Genomic DNA, 20,052 nt, shown 5'->3' with positions numbered 1-20,052 from the left:
AGCCTTATAGTAATCCTGTGAAGAAGGTACTATTAATTCCTTTTTTTTTTTTTCAGTACAATATTGATAGTCAGAGAGATGGGGAGAACTACTCAAAGTCTCCTAGCTAGTGTTTTTGCAGAATTGAGACTAAAATCAAGTCCCTGACCACATATTTTGTATCCTTTCTACTACCCCACCATAACCAAAGGTCTCTTCCTTCTCAAAACTAACAAGCATTGTCAAGAATTAGATCAGGATTGCAAATGGACAACTTATGCTCTGGATCTGTCCCACAGTGGGGGGTTGTTTGTCCCACGTTCTACTTTTTATAAAATTTATACTTGTCAGCAGCATATTTACAAACCAAGAAACTGCACGTATTTATTTTTTCTAGCTCTATTTGAAAAATCCAGCAAGTCAGGCAATAAATGGAGCAGGACTTGAGTCCCATAAATGTGTATATATTCTCTAGAAAATGAAAACATCCACAGCTGACAGGCTATGCTTTTGATGCCTGATTGGCTATTATAGACATTTTAAACTTTGAGACCAGTGGATTACAGGATTATATGGCACCCTCGTTCTTCTCCTGAAAGGTGAAAGAGAAACACTGGGCAAAATTCAATTAAGTTACATTAACTACTCATATAAGCCCAACTCAGTATTTGAGGCAGAATTGGTACCAAATAACTGCTAGTGCACTTCTGTCTACTCTTCTACCTTTGTTCCTCTGTCTTGTTAAAAGGGATGCTCTAAGAAAGACAAAGAGTCATCAGAGTCCCAAAGAGTCATCAGTCCCATAGAGCCTGTTGATCACCAGCATCAGAAACATCTGGAAAGTTTGTTAAAATGAACATTTTTCTGGGCCTCGGTTTGAGATGCATTTCACTAGGTCTTGCAAAATAAACTGTGAGCCAGGGTCTCACCTTTGTATCACCTCTGAGTCCAGTTACTTTGGTTAGAGTCGTGTTTCAAGAGGTGGCCTTCAGATTGAAGGCAATAAGAGAGGTATCCTTATAAATGCACAGTAGGGTAGCTCTTATTGACTTCCATATGACTGGGTTTCCAGGAGGCCAGAAAATGGCTGGATTGTAAAGTAAAAACATTTTGCAGAAAAACATGAGTGAATACCTTTATGGAGAGACAGCAGAGAAGACAAATTGAATAGGTTTCAGCAACCATGGATAGCAATTCCTCACATGCACCAGCAGCTGCAACTGAAATCTTGGTTCATCAGACCTAATAATCTCATATTGTGGTTAACACTTGCCATCACTTTAAAACATTGCCCATGAATGGACATCCCTGAAACACCCTGGTCACACAGATGAAATTTTCTTTTCTTGAAAGGAATGAAAACATTTCTCAAGATGACTAAGTGTTAATTCCAAGATGATGACAACCTTTCAGCAGCAAGGAGAGAGGCTCCTCATCTAGCATACTGAATCAGTCCAGATAATGGGCCATGGCAGCAAGCCAGAACCAAGCCTCTTGATATTTGCTGCTGGAAGAGCTGCCACAGGACCAGGAACAAAACATACACTACTGTCCCTCCATACCCATGAGGTTCTAGCCTTCCGGTGTCTATGTGAAAATAATGGAAATCGTAACTCCCTATGTTGGGTGCTGCTTTTATCCTAGACTTGGAATACAGTCTGAGCTAGCCTTTCATGAATACATGGGTTTCACACCAGTAAGACTTGAGGAAAAGGTTGTAAAATAGGGAAGGTGTGCCATTTACCTCCTCGACGCCACATGGTGTTATGTCAGTTTCAGCCTACTAAAATATTGCACTTGATTCTTATCCTATTTTATTTAAATATTCAACACTAACAGGAACACAATTTATTTGCCATGCAGGTAGTTAGAAAGCAATCTTGTTCCACACTCATAAGCACCACGAAGACATCTCCAAGGAATAAGACCACACAAAGACTGTGGGTATTGTTTAGAACAAACGCAGCTCCTGGTGTGAGTAAACATGCAGTGCCCCCTCGTGGCCACAAGAGGCCATAGGAGCATGTCCACAGTCACAGCAACAGTTTGGAAATGGGGCCCAAAACAGGACATTAAGTGTGATTGATGGTGCTGATTTATAAAGCCGTTTTTTCCTGCTTACATGGCACTGCAGTAAGTTCCAGTAGTCAGCTTGTTTGTCAAAGTGAAAATCTCAAAAGCACACATTCCTGTTTTTAGAGGAGGACAGTCTTCCATTAACACATATTTGTTTAAGAAAAAAATACATTTATTCAACAAATATTTACTAATTGCCTACTAAATGTGAATAATTTGGGGGGCACTGGGAATATCTATGGGAATGATAGAAGCAGTCTTTGCCCTTGTAGTGATTGTTTTGTGAGTGCTGGAGGTATATATGTTAATAATGATCATGACTTAAGTTTACTAATTGCAAAAAAGAATGACAGATTCATACTTAATCCTCATTAGAGACTTAGAAAGTAAGGCAAGAAGGCATGCTATCACCACTATACCATTCTGCCACCCTAAATTATAGACTGTGTTAGAAGGACTTCACAAGGCCATGAAGTCAAACCCTTTCAATGGTAGTGGTGGCAGAATGGGGTTATGATCAGAAGTATGGACTTCAGGCTTGGAGCCGTGGCTCATGCCTATAATCCCAGCGTTTTGGGAGGTCAAGGCAGGTGGACCACTTGAGGTCAGGAGTTTGAGACCAGCCTGGCCAACATGACAAAACCCTATCTCTACTAAAAATACAAAAATTAGCCAGTTGTGGTGGTGCACACCTGCAGTTCCAGCTACTTAGGAGGGACATGAGTACTGCTTGAACCTAGGAGGTAGAGGTTGCAGTGAGCTGAGATCATACCACTGCACTCCAGCCTGGGTGACAGAAACTGTCCCAAAACAAACAACAGCAGCAAAAAAGAGTACGGACTTTGGGTTCCAAAGTCAGGATGATCCACATTTTAGCTCTATGGCATGTGCAAGTCACTTAACCTAAGTCTCCATATTCTCCTCTTTTTGATGATGTTATAAAATTAACTTGTAAGTTTGTTGCGATTTTAAGAGGATCAAAAAGCAAAATGGTCAGTAAAGCAAATGGCAGGACCATCATCCTGGGGTGCAACAGAGAGTTGCTCCATGAACCATTGCTCCTTGTACCTTTGCTTTTCATTTTTATCTAGAGGGAAAGAGGGTGATGTTCGCAATGTTGCAGAACAAATAAAATGGTGACTTTCAATTCACATTGTACTTTTGTGTTCTTTTCAAAGGTCTTTTAAAGCATCCCCATACTGATGCTACACTTATGCTGATTGGCTCATGGCTGGGTTCAATAATGTTAGTTAATACTGAAAAATATTCTTCCCTTATGATAGGCAATATTATTAATAACATAATTATTAATACTACTCTTATTACTACCTTGAGTAGATCTGCCTAAAATGGCCCTCAGGCTATAAAATGGTAGCCCCCAAAGCTATAATCTTAGTTCAAAGTTGTCATATCCAGATCATTTTGGACACTGCTCCTCAGAATTTGATCCTGATCCCATAATGGAATCAGAACACACAAAAGCAGTAACATCTTCCAGGCCTTAATGAGTGGGTCAGGGTCATCATAGAAACAGAGTCACACTCCTTCTTGGCCTTTAAGATGATTTTGGCCAGGCACAATGGCTCATGCCTGTAATCCCATCACTTTGGGAGGCCGAGGCAGGCAGATCATGAGGCTAGGAGATTAAGACCATCCTGGCCAACATGGTGAAACCCCGTCTCTATTAAAAATACAAAAAAATTAGCTGGGTGTGGTGGTACATGCCTATAGTCCCAGCTACTCGGGAGGCTGAGGCAAGAGAATTGCTTGAACCCAAGAGGCGGAGATTTCAGTGAGCCGAGATTGTGCCACTGCACTCCAGCCTGGGTGACAGTGCGAGAATTTGTCTCAAAAAAAAAAAAAAAAAAAAAAAAAAAGATACATGATTTTATGATGATGGAGAGAGAAGTTATTCAATTGTGAAAGCAGAGTTGAAAGGAGACTAAGGATCACATATTCCAGCTTTCCCTCATTCATGAACCAGGCAGGTAATACATATGAGTGATCTGGTTTGGAGGTGGGACTCATGATAAACTAAGGAGCATGTAATAACCCGTCTTGTGAGAGTAGCCACAACTCAAAATTGGATCATTGTTTTTAGGCATGAATGTGGACATGCTTTTGCCAGCTCTGCAAATATACTAAGAGAAGTCAAAACTCTGGAATTTATATGTTTCCTTGTTTTTCAAAACATACTTTGTTTCTGTGCAGGCCAAACAAAGCAGGTCAGAGAAAAAGATTCGGTCTGCAGAACTTTTATTTGCCATTCTGACCTATTTAGGTCCCCATATTTTAAAGAGTGAAACATAAGTTTAGAGAGGGGAAAGGACTCTCATCACATGGCTAGTCAACTGTAAAGACAGAAGGAGATGAGAATAACCTGCACTTCATTTCATTAGGGAACTGATTTATTTCTCAGAGGCTATCTTTTCCTCCTCACACTTCTTATAACATCTGCCATTTATGAGAAGACTCAACCACAATGACACAAGTAGGGACATTTCATCTACAGTTGCTCTTTGTTTTCCAGAAAGGTCCAATTTGAGGAAAAAAGAATGCCTGCTGATTTGGGTCAGACAGCCCAGATGGATCAAAAGCACTTAGAGAAAAGAAGGATGCATTTAAGCTGAATTATTATTATGTGTGTGTCCACAAGCAGTTTACATATGGAAAGAGCCATTCAGTTAATGTAATGAGACTTGGGGCCATAATCATCTTTAAATAGGAGAAAGGAATTATGGAGGAGCTTAATTACCAAACTGAAATTCCTACTGTGATTTAGAAAGTTTGCATTCCAGCCCCATTTTGAGAACTAACTAGCCAGTGACTTGGAAACATCACTTTGCCCCTACAGCTCTCCTGGGATGATTAATCTCCCCTACTCTGAACATCAAAATGATTAAACTTTTTCTACTTACAAAAATAAATATCTGGCAAATCTGACACCTAGGACGAACAACAGAAAGCTCAACGCCACATTGAAGGGATCCATGAAGGAAGCAACACAGAACCTCTTGCCCTTTATCTCGGGTACTAGAATCTCTGTCTCTCTTCACTGCTATAATGAAGCAGGCCCTGGGACTGAGGCATAGCCTGCCACTGCAGCTAAGGACGTGTTGTGAAGAGAAGGGGACACTTTGCCAAGTGTATAAAAACATACTCTCACCTTTAAATACATTAAGAAGTTTGCATTCTGCAAATTTCAGGATTCATGCTCTCCGGGTCCGGTTCATGGTTATATTTGAAGGGAGCCATTTTTCATAACTCTATGTCATATGCTAGAATAATGTTTTTTTTCTATGCTAATGACAGTCATTTTTATTGCTTCCCCTCATATAAATGGGCAGTAGAAAAGTTGGGAGTCTTTGACTCCCAGAAGTGGAAACATTAACAAAGAGATAATGTGGCTTGCCCAAGTTATGGAGCAGGTAGGTGGCAGAGATGCAGTCAGGCCTCAGGGCCAGCTCCACGCCCTGTTCTTCCCTGCCTCAGAAGCAGATGCTCCTGTATTGGGGACCAGCCTCCTCCAACCATGAGCTCTGTTTTCCATGAAATGGGCTTTGGCAACACTGTCTTAGCTTCACACTAGTCACCTTTCACCCTACAGCATGTTTCTACTTAGTATGAAAGGGAGGGGAAAAAAGAAATGACACTTTGAAGCTAAGGCAGAAGGAGGAGGAGAGAGAGGAGGACTAATTGCCTTCCAGCTGTCAGAACGGTAATTAAATTCAGGTTGTTGACTCCAGCCTTGCTTCAATAATGTGAAATGAATCTCCAAATGCATCCACATTTCCACTGCCTTTTTTTGTGTGCTGAAAGCAGGATGGCCCAAACAACATGCAAACAAGAGTGACAGGCCCTTGGCCAGTATCCAGCTCCAAGCAGCTTCTTGGTACTGAGGAGGGCTAGGGGCTCCCTAACTTGCAATGTTCTTTAGAAAACAAAAACACTAGACTCGTGTGCATGCAGGGTCACCTATGGAGGGAATAAGGCTAAAGCTTTAGGAAGCCATTTTAAAAGAAGGGACAAGCATATTTTTCACAGGCCCAGTGAGTTGAAACCATTCCAAAGGGAACTTAGGGTTTTGTAATTAATGATGTTAAATCGCAGATGTGGAATTTCTTGCTTCTGGGCCGGGGGGTTCTGGATTCTAGTACAGATCGACATTTACTCTGTCTGACTTTAAGCACAGTGTATTTTGCCTCTAGACCTCAGATTAAATTTCCATCCTGAGACTACAGTAATCCTTTTCCAGTTCTCGATTCTATGACCTTCCCACACTCCATGAATATCTATTCATGTCTAAGTATTTCAGGCTCCTTTCGTAACAAAATTGTAACTATGGAATGACCTGAATTTTCCCCTGGCCTTGAGATACCTAGAAAAAGGGATGCCTACCTATGTAGGTGGAAAATCATGGCTGTCAACACATCGTGAACTTTAATGATTCTAGAATCTCCTACCTGGCTCCCTGATGCCAGGAATTCATTTCGGTGGGAAAGTCATAATGCACTCAGAGTCTAAGTATAAAACCTTTGAGAGAATGCAAAGGCCATCTTCCCAAGGTTGAGAGGACTGCTGTCAGAGTCTTTCCTTTAGCAAGTGAAGATTCTGGAAGTAACATGCAATTCCTTGACATCTAGGAGTGGAGGGGCCATGAATGGGGTTAGAGGACAAAAGTGAAGGTTGATTCATGCACTGTCTTGTCTCAGGCCAGCTCTGACTAGCAAGACTTGTTACCAATATAAAATGTTATTACTTTTTCCTGAAAAAGAAACAGCAAGAGAAGAAACACAGAGGTCTCCGTCATCTTATCAGGAAACTAAAAACAATGGGAATTCCTATAGAGAACTATTATTGCAAACATCTAAGGAAGGATGCAAAATACTTTTGAGTATGCTATTTCATTGGAAAGATAGTGTTGAATATTTGTAGAAGAGAATTGAAAAATAACTTTTACAGAGCAACAAATATGGGCCAGATACTCTAAGTACCTTACTTGCACTATTTTATTTAATCCCCTTACGATATAAATATTATCTATCCTTCCTCCCTATCCCCCAACTCACTAATGTGAAGCCTGAGGTTTGGAGAGAATGTCATGGACTCAAGGAAAAGCACTTGGCCAACTATGAATCCAGGATTTATGTCTTTCTGATTTCAGAAGCTGTATTCTTTTTTGTTTTAGATTCAGGATCTCACTCTGTCACCCAGACTGGAGTGCAGCAGCACGATGATAACTCACTACAGGAAGTGATCCTCCCGTCTCAGCCTCTTGAGTAGCTGGGGTTACAGGTGCATGTCACCATGCCTGGCTTTTTAAACAATTTCAATGTTTATTTTAGATTCAGGGCATACATATGCAGGTTTGTGACAGTATATTGTGATGCTGAGGTTTGGGATATGGATTCCATTTCCTAGGTTGGGAGCACAGTACTCATTAGGTAGTGTTTTAACCCATGGCCCCTTCTCCCCTTCCCCTCTCTAGTAGTCCTCAGTGCCTATTGACTCTATCTTATGTCCACGAATACCCGCTGTTTAGCTCCCACTTAAACTAGAGATCAGGCAGTATCTGGTTTTCTGCTCCTGTGTTAACTCACTTAGAATTATCATCTTCAGCTACTTCCATGCTGCTGCAAAGTACATAATTTCATTTTTTATGGCTTTGTAGTACTCCATGGTGTATATATACCGGATTTTATCCAGTCTACCATTCATAGACATCTAGATTGATTCCATGTATTTGCCATTGTGAATAGCACTGTGATGACCATACAAGTGCACATGTCATTTTGGTAGAATGATTTTTCTTTGGCTATATATTCAGTAATGGAATTGCTGAGTTGAATGTTAGTTCCATTGTTTTCTTTCTTTTTGAGACAGAGTCTCATTCTCTCGCCAAGGCTGGAGTGCCGTGGCACAATCTCGGCTCACTGCAACCTTGCCCTCATGGGTTCAAGCAATTCTCATGCCTCAGCCTCTCAAACAGCTGGGATTACAAGTGCATGCCACCACAGCTGATGCATTTTTGTATTTTGAGTAGAGATGGGGTTTCACTATGTTGGCCAGGCTGGTCTTGATCTCCTGACCTCAAGTGAACCACCCGCCTTGGCCTCCCAAAGGGCTGGGATCACAGGAATGAGCCACCATTCCAGGCCAGTAGTTCTGTTTTAAGTTATTTGAGAAATCTCCCAACTGTTCTACATTTGTATTCTCACCACCATTGCATAAGCAGTCCCTTTTCTCCACAGCCTCGCCAGCAACTTTTTAATATTTTTGTAGAGATAGGGGTTAGAAATTGTTTTTAACTTTTTAATTTTTTAATTTTTTTTAATAAAGACAGAGGTTAGAAACTTTTTTCTTGAGACAGAGTCTTGCTCTGTGGCCCAGGCTGGAGTGCAGTGGCATGATCTCGGCTTACTGCAACCTCTACCTCCTGGGTTCAAGTAATTTTCGTACCTCAGCCTCCTGAATAGCTGGGAACACAGGTGCCTGCCACCATGTCCAGCTAATTTTTGTATCTTTAGTAGAGACAGAGCCTCACCATGTTGGCCAGGGTGGGTTTGAACTCCTGACCTAGGTGATCCTCCTGCCTCCACCTCGCAAAGTGCTGGGATTACAGACATGAGCCACCACCCCCAGCCAGAAACTGTAGACTTAATGAACCAAAACCCTGTAATGCAAGTGAGCTCCATATTATCAGATGTGTCCACACAGAAGCTGGAGGTCCAAGTATCATGAACATTGAATGAGGTAGGAGTTAGATTTTGGAGGCTCTTAAGCTCATTCTGAAAAAATGTAAATTCTATAGACATAGGCATTAGTTTAAATACCTGGCATTGCTTAATGGTTGAGGAGGGCAAACATCAGCGACTGAGTCACATTCTTCAAAGTAAAGACTATCTTCTTGGGAGAAGTTACCTTATTCTATTTTAAACCACTTTGTTGAAGTTGATTGACATAAAAAAGCTGTATATATTTAATGATGCAACTTGATGAATTTAGGCATAAGTATACACCTGTGAAACCATCACTACAATCTATGCCATACACTTCTCCATTACCTCCAAGAGCTTCCTCCTGTCCTATTTTTGTGTGTGATAAGAACACTTAATATAAGACCTACTCTTGTATTTTTAAGTTATATGATATTGTTAACTATGGGCACTATACTGTATAGTAGATCTCAAGGGCTTATTAACTCTGCATAACAAACTTTGTACCCTTTGACTAATAGCTCCTGATTTTACTGATACTTTTAGCCCTTAGCAAACACCATTCTACTCTCTGCATCTATGAGTTTGACTTTTAGATTCTTCATATAAATGATATTGTATAGTATTTTCCCTGTGTCTGGTTCATTTCAATTAGCATTATATACTCCAGGTCCATTCATGCTGTCACAAATGACAGGATCTTTTCCTTTAAAACTAGTCATATTCCATTGTATGGATATAATGCCACATTTTCTTTATTTATCTGCCTCTAGCCATTTAGGTCACTTTCTGGTCTTGGTTAATTTGAAGAAGGCTGCTATGAATACATGAGTGCAGATCTTTCTTCAAGTTCCTGATTTCAATTTCTTTGAATATAGACCCAAAGGATTGCTAGATGATGTAATTGTTGGTTCTCTTTTTTACCTCCACCCTATTTGTCATAGTGACTGCACCAATATGCATTCCCACCAATAATGTACAGGGTTCCTTTTTCCACACATCCTCACCAGCACTTTTTTTGTATAATAGTCATCCCAATAGGTATGAAGTGATACCTCACTGCAGTTCTGATTTGCATTTCCCTGATGATTAGTGATTTTGAGCACCTTTTCAAATGCCTGTTGTACATTTGTATATTTTCTTTGGAGAAATGTCTGTTTAGTTCTTTGGCCCATTTTTAAATTGGGTTATTTGGTTTGGGGCTATAATGTAGATATTCCTTGTATGTTTTCAATGGATATTAGCCCTTTATCACATATATGTTTGTAAATATTTTCCCTCATTCTATAGGTGACCTTTTAATTTGGTCATTTCCTGCTGCAGAACCTTTATAGTTTTACCTCTATTTCTTTGAAATTTGCTCAATTACCCCTTGATTTCTCAGAATATGCATTTTCCTCTCCATCCATTACTCACTGCCTAATCTTCTTTCTTCAGTGCACTCTGCCATGGGCTCTGGTATTCAATCCCCATGCCCTCTCATTAACCCAATTTTCTTTCCCATGGTCTGCAAGCAAACCATAACTAATATAACTTCCTTTGCTCTGTGCTGTTAGCCTTGCATACTTGCCACTAGCTAATGGGAACAAAAAGGTAATTAATTCACTCAGGTACCATTATCACTGCTATGAAAAGAAAAAAGTCTATTGTTCATATTTTTAGAAGCTATAAAATTAACCTTTATGGGAAAGAAAATCTGCCTTTAGATACAAAGATAACATCACATTCCTCTAGTTTTCATTTTATGGCCTGATTTTAATCAGCAAGCGTTTACTAAACACCTATTGTGTGTGCAGACTTTTACTTAAAAAGAATCAACTTTGAAGAAATTATAAGGAAGACTCTTTTCTGATATGGATGGGAAATAGATCATTGTCCATAAGTCATTTTAAAATAATTTAAATTTATCCTTTGAATCCCCAGACTTCAGAAAATAAAGTAGCCTTTTGTTCTGCAATTTCTACAATAGACATTTTCTCATCTATTTGAATCAGGTATACATGCAATTAGATAAACCTCCTTTTTAATATGCATATCAATTACATGATAGGCAATGACACATTAATTCTCTTGGGGATCATTATGTTTTTTGCCTTCATATTATACAGCCAAAGTCTAATCAAATGTTTGCATCCCTGCCTTCAGCCCCACATTCTGAATTGCTGCTCCTTATCTTCTAAGCTCTGAGAAAAAGTCATGGTAGTTCACCTGCAAATATAATTGCCAACAATTACTCTCATTAATAGGTGGATCCATTTGAATCTGGGTCAGCCTTATGACTTGCTTTGACCAAAAGAATGCTTCAGAGGTGATGCTATGCTGGTTCTGGGCCTAGCCCTTACTAGGTCTGAGAGATTCACTTTCACTCTAAAAAGCCAATCTCCATGCTGTAAAGCACCTAGGAACAAACTGCTAAATAATGAGAGGCCCAGGAGGAGAGGCAGGCCCCAGCAGATGAAAGGCTATCTTGGGCACTATAGCTCCATCCCAGATGTCCCAGTTAAATGTAGCCATTTGAGTGACCTCAGTCTATACCATGTAAGGCAGAACCAACCAAGCCCAGTAAACCCACAGATTCATTAAAAATAACTAACTGTTGTTGATTTAAGCCACTAAGTTTTTAGTTGGTAAGAAACATTTTGGAATCACATATAATGAGAAAAAAGGAGCCCTAACCATGCATGATTGTGCACAGAGTGACTCATCACTTCTATGAACTAAATACATCAGATTTGGTAATAAACTGGCATCTATTCATAGTGGTCAAAAAAGTAATTTTCTTACCCTTCTAATTATGGCTGTATTCTATAAAGCTGGTATTGCTAGATGAATGGGGAACTACAAGAAAGGGGAGAGAGAGTCTGTTTTCAAATGGTATCTAAGGAAAAGATGCCAAGGCAGAGCTGAACATGGTATGATGCGAGATGGGAAGACGAGACTGATTAATAAAATGAACAAAGATCATGTTAGAAACCAGGAATACAATGAGGTAGGGAGAATGGATGGTAGGTGGCAAATAACAAATGAGCTTAAGAGCTTCGTGAGATGTGCTTTTGAAACAGAACGTCAATTTTAAACATTGATTGGATAATATAAGAATAGCTGTTATATCTTTAGCTAGGACTCACTGGAAGTTTAGAGTTTGGTCTAGAGTTTTATATACTCTCAAAAAGCTAATAGACAAATTAGAAGAAGTATAAAGTAGGCAACAGTCATTTATTCAACCTATATTTATTGAACACTTTTAGCTGACAGACACATGTCAGTGAAGACACAGCCAGACAACCATGCCTTCATCAAGACTTCGTCCTATCTAAGGAAGGCAGATAATAAACTGAATAAGCGGATAAATAAGAGCTATCGGGGGAAAAAAAAGAGCAGAGATAGGTAATCAGAAATGCCGTGAGAAAGTTGTAATTTTAAGTACGTTGGTCAAGGTAGATCTCATTTAGAAAGGGGCACTGAAGCAAAAATCCAAAGGAAAATGAACGAATCATGGGAAATGAGGTGGGGGAGTGGAGTGGACATGGCCGAGGATACCCACTGAAAAGGTTAAGAAGAGGGAGAAAGACTTGCATTTGTGAGGCATAAGGGGGACGTTGTGGCTGGAGTAAAATGAGTGAGAGGGTAAGAGTAAGAGGAGAGGTCAGCATAGTAATAGGGGAAAGTCCCTCAGGGCCATCCTAAGCACTTTGGCTTTTGCTCATAATGAAACAGATGCCACTGGAGGCTTGAGGAGAGGAATGACGTGGCCAGTTTTGTAAAGATATCATTTCAGCTATGACATGCTGAGAATCAAATAGAGAAGAAAAAGGAAGAGGTTATTTACTTGACCTAGTGGAGAACTGATAGTGACTTAAATCAGGGTGTTACACAGGCACACATGTGTGTGCACTTGTGCATACACACACACACACACACACACACACACAAATTATTTAGGTCTAAAAAGAACTTTGGAGTCACAGAATCACAAATATGGCATACAAATTTCTTTCTAACCCTGAGGCTCTGGGACCCTGGCTAGGTACTAACAAGGCAGGATTCTAGGGGATTTAATATCTGTTCACCATGACATCCTAGCCATTCTTAGGGTGTTTCCTGAAATTTTATCACCAGAATTTCAGTATCTTTTTATAAGGAGTCAATTTCTATTTAAACAAGAACTACCTCTGGGACTTGAACTCTATGAAAAATTATCATACATCTGCTTGAAGAAATTGAGGAGAAAACAAAGAATGGGGTTAGGTGAAAGAAGATTACACTTGCACTATACATTCCCTAAGAGAAATGCTTTATGTGGAAGCAAAAAAAAAAAAACTGATTATTAAAAGAGAGAAATGTGTATCAAAACTACATTGAGATACCATCTCACGCCAGTTAGAATGGCGATCATTAAAAAATCTGGAGACAACAGATGCTGGAGAGGATGTGGAGAAATAGGAACACTTGTACACTGTTGGTGGGAGTGTTAATTAGTTCAACCATTGTGGAAGACAGTGTGGCGATTCCTCAAAGACCTAGAAATAGAAATTCCACTTGACCCAGCAATCCCATTACTGGGTATATATCCAAAGGTTAAATCATTCTATTATAAGGACACATGCACACAAATGTTCATTGCAGCACTGTTTACAATAGCAAAGACTTGGAACCAACCCAAATGCCCATTGATATTAGACTGGACAGGGAAAATGTGGCACATATATAGCATGGAATACTATGCAGTCATAAAAAATGATGAGTTCGTGTCCTTTGTAGAAACATGAATGAACCTGGAAACCATCATTCTCAGCAAACTGACACAAGAACAGAAAATCAAACACTGCATGTTTTCACTCATAGGTGGGTGCTGAACAATGAGAACACGTGGACACAGGGAGGGGAGCATCACACACTGAGGTCTGTTATAGGGGAGCTAGGGGAGGGTCAGTGTGGGGTAGGGAGTTGGGGAGGGATAACATGGGGAGAAATGCCAGATGTAGGTGATGGGGAGGAAGGCAGCAAACCACATTGCCATGTATGTACCTATGCAACAATCCTGCATGTTCTTCACATATACCCCAAAACCTAAAACGCAATAAAATATAAAGAAAATGTTAAAAAAAACTGATTATTAAAAGAAAAACCAGATGATTGATAAATACAACAGCCTTTGGTAGAGGCTAGGGTTTTTAGGGAGAAGGCTCTTCATTTTGTGCCATGAAGGGGAGGTTAAAAAGCAGGATCTGTGAGAGGAAAAGCTTCCTATTCTGCCATATAGTCCTCCATGATTTGCAGGTCTGTAGTCAACTCAGTAAATGCTTACAGTAAGAAGCGTGTGTGTGTGTGTGTGAACACAAAGAGAATGATAGACAACACAGTGAGTAAGGATCAAACAGTACAAGAGACTATGAAGGCAAATAGCAGAGGCATCGAAACCAGATTGAGAAATGAGGGAATATTTAACAGAATGAGAGACCTCTAAGCTGAGAGCAAAAGAATGAGTAGATACTATTAAATTGAAAGTAGTGATGATGGGAAGGAGTGGAACATTCCCAATAAGGGCAATAACATGTGCAAAGATCTTCAGGGTAAAAAAAGGAGAATAGGCTCTTTTAAAGAAATCAGAAAGTGGATCACTCTTCTGTTCTGTATTGGAGAATGGGTCCAGGGTGTAGACCAGAAAAGTGGTGGAGGGGAATTTATACTAGAGTGAGCACTAAGGCAAAGGTCTTAAGAGCCTTCAAAACATTTTAAGAAAGGAACTGATCAATTTTTACATTAGACAACTTCCTGTGTCTTCTGTGAGCAGAGAATCCACTGAAGATAATTTGTAATAGCCAGGAGAATAATGATGGTGGCCTAGATAGTGAAGACTTTTTTTCAAGTAAAGATATTTAGAAGTACTTAAGAGTTAAAGTAGATAGAATGTCCTGACTGACCACCTATGGAAGTGAAGCGAGGGAGGGAAGTTGAGATGGTGGCTAATTTTGTGTGTGTGTGTGTGTGTGTGTGTGTGTGTGTGTGTGTGTGTGTAGCAAATACATACCCTTTATCAAACCTTACTCCATCCACATTTTAAAAAGAAAATTTGTGGTTTTAAAGATTAAGCACTATACAGCAGAAAGAGCACAACACTTCTTGTCAGAAAACCTAGATTCTATTCTACTGAGGGTATGGCACCTTCCTCTGTTCCAGTGGTCAAGAGACCCTCTTCCATATGAGGTGCAAGATGTATTGATCTTTGAAAAACAGGAGACTCCAGCTTGAATGTGGGAGCCAGGCGGGTGCTGCAGACAGAAGGAACATCTCTCTCTGACGTCTGGCAGGGGGCCACATAATGCACTGATTCCATTTGGCAGAAGCAAAGTAGTTAATGAAAACTCCTCTTTCAAGATGTGACATGTTCCGCGTGAGCTGTCAGAAGGAAAGTTTACATAATGAAGAGTACTGGCATGGATCAAAGCCATCTGGAGTAGCCCAGTTCCCCTTTGGGCATCTTGTGACTGGGGAGTCCTTATAGACAAAAGCAGAGAGATGAATTCTGGTTCTGTGAACTGTCAGCCAAGGAGATTAACTCATGGCACTAAAAAGATTGAGATTAGAGGTTTGATTTTTAGAGAATAAGTAAATGTAATGTTGTATTACTGACTATTTCTTGGATACAGGACCATCTAGAATTCATTTATTCTACTTCCAAGAATAGTCCCCCTATTTCAAGTTGTGCTGCCATCATTCATTCCATCGTTCGGGTGGTACAGACTTACAGGTGGTACTCCATTGCTCAAGCCCCTACTGTGATTCCTGGGTGGGCATGTGAAATATGTGATCCCAAACAGAAAATACATTTTCTGGAGTTGTAAGGGCCAAGATACACCTCCCCACCCCCTGCCACCCACACACACATACCCATACACTCTAGATTTCAATATGGAACAATGTGATACTAGCTAACTCACTTCTCTGACTTCTCTGACAGGGAGAACTCACAAAGCCAGTGGTGAGTTGAGAATAGAGTCCAGGTTTCCTTACTGCCAGCCTTGTACTCTTTCCACTGTGTGCTACTTACTTTTTAAGATTTAGAATGCTCTTTGAAAAGTGTGAGTTAAGTCACTAAGGGAGATTTTTTTTTTGATGATAGAATGAAACCAAAGACAGAGGAAATGAGTGATGATTCATTATTTCATCATTTGAACCCTGAATCCAGTGCTGTCTTAGGGCTTTTTCATTTTAGGAGTCAATATATTCCTTTGGTTTTTAGACCACCATGAGTTATATTTTGGTTACTTGTGAAACAAAGACTCTTAATTGATACTCAGACTTTTTTCTTTCTGAATTCAAAGGATTCTCTTAAACCTAATTCCTGGTTTTATAAGCATATGACATTGAATAGTAAAGAAGGAGGAGAGGAAGAAATACTCCCTCTTTATTCTGTCAAGATGAATTGCCTATCCTTTACTTCAAGGTCCATACACACTTCATCCAAAACCCCAGGGCACAACAGTGGTGGTCATAACAGAGGATCCCTGTAAGTAAGACGCAGATAATGTCCCACACGTCATACTTTCTCATGTGGCTAAGTATGATATGACAACAGGCTTATGAATGAATTTTGTCAAGTCTAAAGTCTAGCAGAACTATATGGTTTTATGATTAGTTCAAAATATATAGTTCAAAATATATTAGCAATTTAGTATCACATTGAGTTATGAAAACAGCCTGCCAAGACGATAAATGTACATATTTGGTGCTGGGCTAGGCAAGATGGAAAGGTTAAGCAGTCATTTAAGTCAGTGTTAGTCATTAGAGATCACTAATTAGAACATCTGTAATACCTATTGCTAGCAAACTGAAAAGTTGTATATCTACAGAACAAAACACATAACATTTTGCATTTTAAAAAATCATTTAAAGGTAATCATCTTGGCTCTAGAACCCAAACTAATATACCATGATATTACAGATGAAAAATAAATAAGTGTATAAACAGAAACCTGTATTATAAATTCAAGTTCTTGACAGTTTTAAAATCAATGAAGCTGACCAAAATTATTGCTGAAAAACACAGCTATTTGCCAGCACCCCAACCATGGGCATTTCATCTGCATAATCACTTATATCTCACAGCATAAACCACTAATCTATGCAGTCTGAATGCCTATACATTTAGAGAAGAAACTCCAAATCAAGGATTGACAGCTTTAAAAATAGTCAAGTTATTTTAGGTTTTTCCTATTCAGTTCTTTACTCTCCCATATTTTCTTTCAAAAGCTTTCAAAAAAATAAATAAATAAACCTTTACAAACCTCATAAGTCTGCTTCCTCCTAGAAATATCATAAAATAAATTTTAAAAAAGTTTTTATCCCACTTGTAATCATTTTCAATTGATTGCTGATTAACATTTTCAAAATTGAATATACGTGTGTGTGTGTATATATATACATATTTACTTCTATAACTTGCCATTATTACTGTTTTTTTGTTTGTTTTTGATATAGAAGTCTCACTCTGCTACCCAGGCTGAAGTGCAGTGGTGTGATCTCGGCTCACTGCAATCTCTGCCTCCCAGGTTTAAGTGATTCTCCTGCCTCAGCCTCCCAGGTAGCTGGGACTACAGGCTCAAGGCACCACACTCAGCTAATATTTTCGTATTTTTAGTAGAGACGGGGTTTTTCTACGTTTGCCAGGCTTGTCTCAAACTTCTGACCTCAAGTGATCTGCCAGCCTCAGCCTCTCAAAGTGCTGAGATTACAGGCGTGAGCCACCGTGCCCAGCCGGTTACCATTTGTAAGGATACAGTTAAGTGATAATAACTCCATTTATATTCTTTACCCCTTCATGTGCCATTTCCCCACTCTTCCTGGCCTCTGGGAACCACCAAACTACCCTCTATCTTCATGAGGTCCAGTTTTTAAACTCCCACATATGAGTGAGAACATGTAAAATTTGTCTTTCTGTGTTTGGCTTATTTTACTTAACATGATAACCTCCAGTTCTATCTATGTTGCTGCAAATGGCAGGATTTCACTCTTTTTATGACAATATTCCATTGTCTATGTATAACACATTTTCTTTATATATTCATCCACTGGTTCAACATTTAGGTTGGTTCCATTTCTTGGCTATTGTGAATAAAACTACAGTAAATGTAAGAGTGTACATAACTCTTCAATGTGTTGATTTCCTTTCTTTCAGTTATATACCTAGTAGAGGAAGTACTGGATCATATGGTAGGTCTATTTTTAGTTTTCTGAGAAACCTGCACAGTGGCTGTACTAACTCACATTCCCACTAACAGCGTACAAGTTTCCCCTTCTCCACATCCCTAATAGCATCTGTTACTGCCATTTTTTATATACAAGCTATGTTACGTGGGGCAAGATGATCTCATTGTGCTTTTGATTTGCATTTCTCTGATGATTAGTGATATTGAGCATTTTTTCATATACCTATTGTCCATTTGTATGCCTTGAGAATTGTCTATTCAGACATTTTATACATTTTAATTGGAGTTTTTTGCTATTGAGTTGAGCTCCTTATATATTCTGGTTATTAATCCCTTATCAGTTACATACTTTGCAAACATTTTCTCTCATTCTGTGGGTTATTTCTTCACTTTGTTTATTTTTTATTTGTTAAGAAGCAGCATTTTAGCTTGATGTAATCCCATTTACCTATTTGTTTTGGTTTCTGTGCTTTTGACATCTTGCACAAAAGAGTTCTTTGCCTAGACCAATGTACCGGACCATTTCCTGAATATTCTCTTCTAGTAGTATCATAGTTTCAGGTCTTAGACTTAAGACTTTAATCAATTTTGATTTTTGTGTGTGGTGAGAAATAGGGGTCTACTTTCATTTTTCTGCATATAGTTATTCAGTTTTCCCAGCACCATTTATTTCAGACTGTCCTTTCCCCATTGTATGTTCTTGGTGACTTCAAAGATAAGTTGGCTATAAATGGATGAATTTGTATCTCGATTCTTTATTCTATTCCATCGGTTCATGTGTCTGTTTTTATGCCAGTATTATGCTGTTTTGGTTACTATAGCTTTGTAGAAAAATCTGAAATCAGGTAGAGCGATTCCTCCAGCTTTGTTCTTTTTGCTCAGGATCACTTTACCTATTAGGAGTCTTGTGGTTTGATACAAATTGTAGGGTTTTTTTTCTATTTATGCGAAGAATGTTATCAGTATTTTGATAGCAATTGCATTGAATCTGTACATGGCTTTGGGTAGTATTGTCATTTTAACAATATTAATTCTTCCAATCCATGAACATGGAATAGCTTATTTTTTGTGCGTCTTCTTCGATTGCTTTCATCAGAGCTCCATAGTTGTCCTCATGTAGATCTTTCACTTCTTTGATTAGATTGACACCCTTTCATGGGTTTTGTAGTTATTGTAAGTGTAACTGTTTTATTGATATCTTCTTCAGACTGTTTGCTATTGGTATATATAAATGCTATTGATGTCTAAATGTTGATTTTGTATCCTAAATCATACTGAATTCATTTATCATTTCTATCAGTTCTAACAGTTCTTTGATAGAGTCCTTAGGTTTTTCTAGGTATAAGATCATGTCATCTGCAAACAAGCCTAATTTGACAATTTCTTTTCCAATTTGGATGTCCTTTCTTTCTCTTGCCTATTTGCTCTGGTCAATATTTAATTTATTAAGTTTATTAAACTTCTTATAAGTATGAACCTTATCTAACTTAACTTTTTGTTCCATGGTAGGCCCTGCTATTTTCAAATAAAATCACATAATAGAGTTGAAGAATGATCACACGTGATGACAGATGCTGTGAGGTACACCAGCACTTGGGCTCTATGGAAGAAGGTTCATTGGGAAATGACTCCTATAATGTAAAACAGGGATTGGTGCTTGTCTGAAGAGACAACATGGTATTCTCCATCACACTGGCCTGCACACTGCCTGAGTTTTGCATGATGTGGCTATTGCTGCTCCTTCAACCTTCTTTCATACACAAAACAATTCACTTAGCAAGCTCCAGTCTCCTTGTCAGTTCTTCAACATTCCAACCCAGTTTCTTTCTTGGAGACTTCTTCCTTTTGATCCCCAAAATTCTTTCTATTGTTGTTTTTTTCTCACCTTTCAGATCTCAAATGGGGTGACAGGTTTTACCTGAATACCCCACAAAGTATACTTTCCCCTTTTTCTCTAAGGACCTCATTTATTTCACAGCACCTAAGACAATCCCTAATTATTTCTTTAAAAGGATACTAATTGTCTATTGCTCCTTCTATATCTATGCTATGCAATTCAGTAGCTACTAGCT

This window comes from Cebus imitator, unplaced genomic scaffold (genome assembly GCF_001604975.1).
Source record: "Cebus imitator isolate Cc_AM_T3 unplaced genomic scaffold, Cebus_imitator-1.0 Scaffold126, whole genome shotgun sequence".
In the NCBI taxonomy this organism is placed as follows: Eukaryota; Metazoa; Chordata; class Mammalia; order Primates; family Cebidae; genus Cebus; species Cebus imitator.
Note: the sequence above shows the minus strand (reverse complement) of the source record.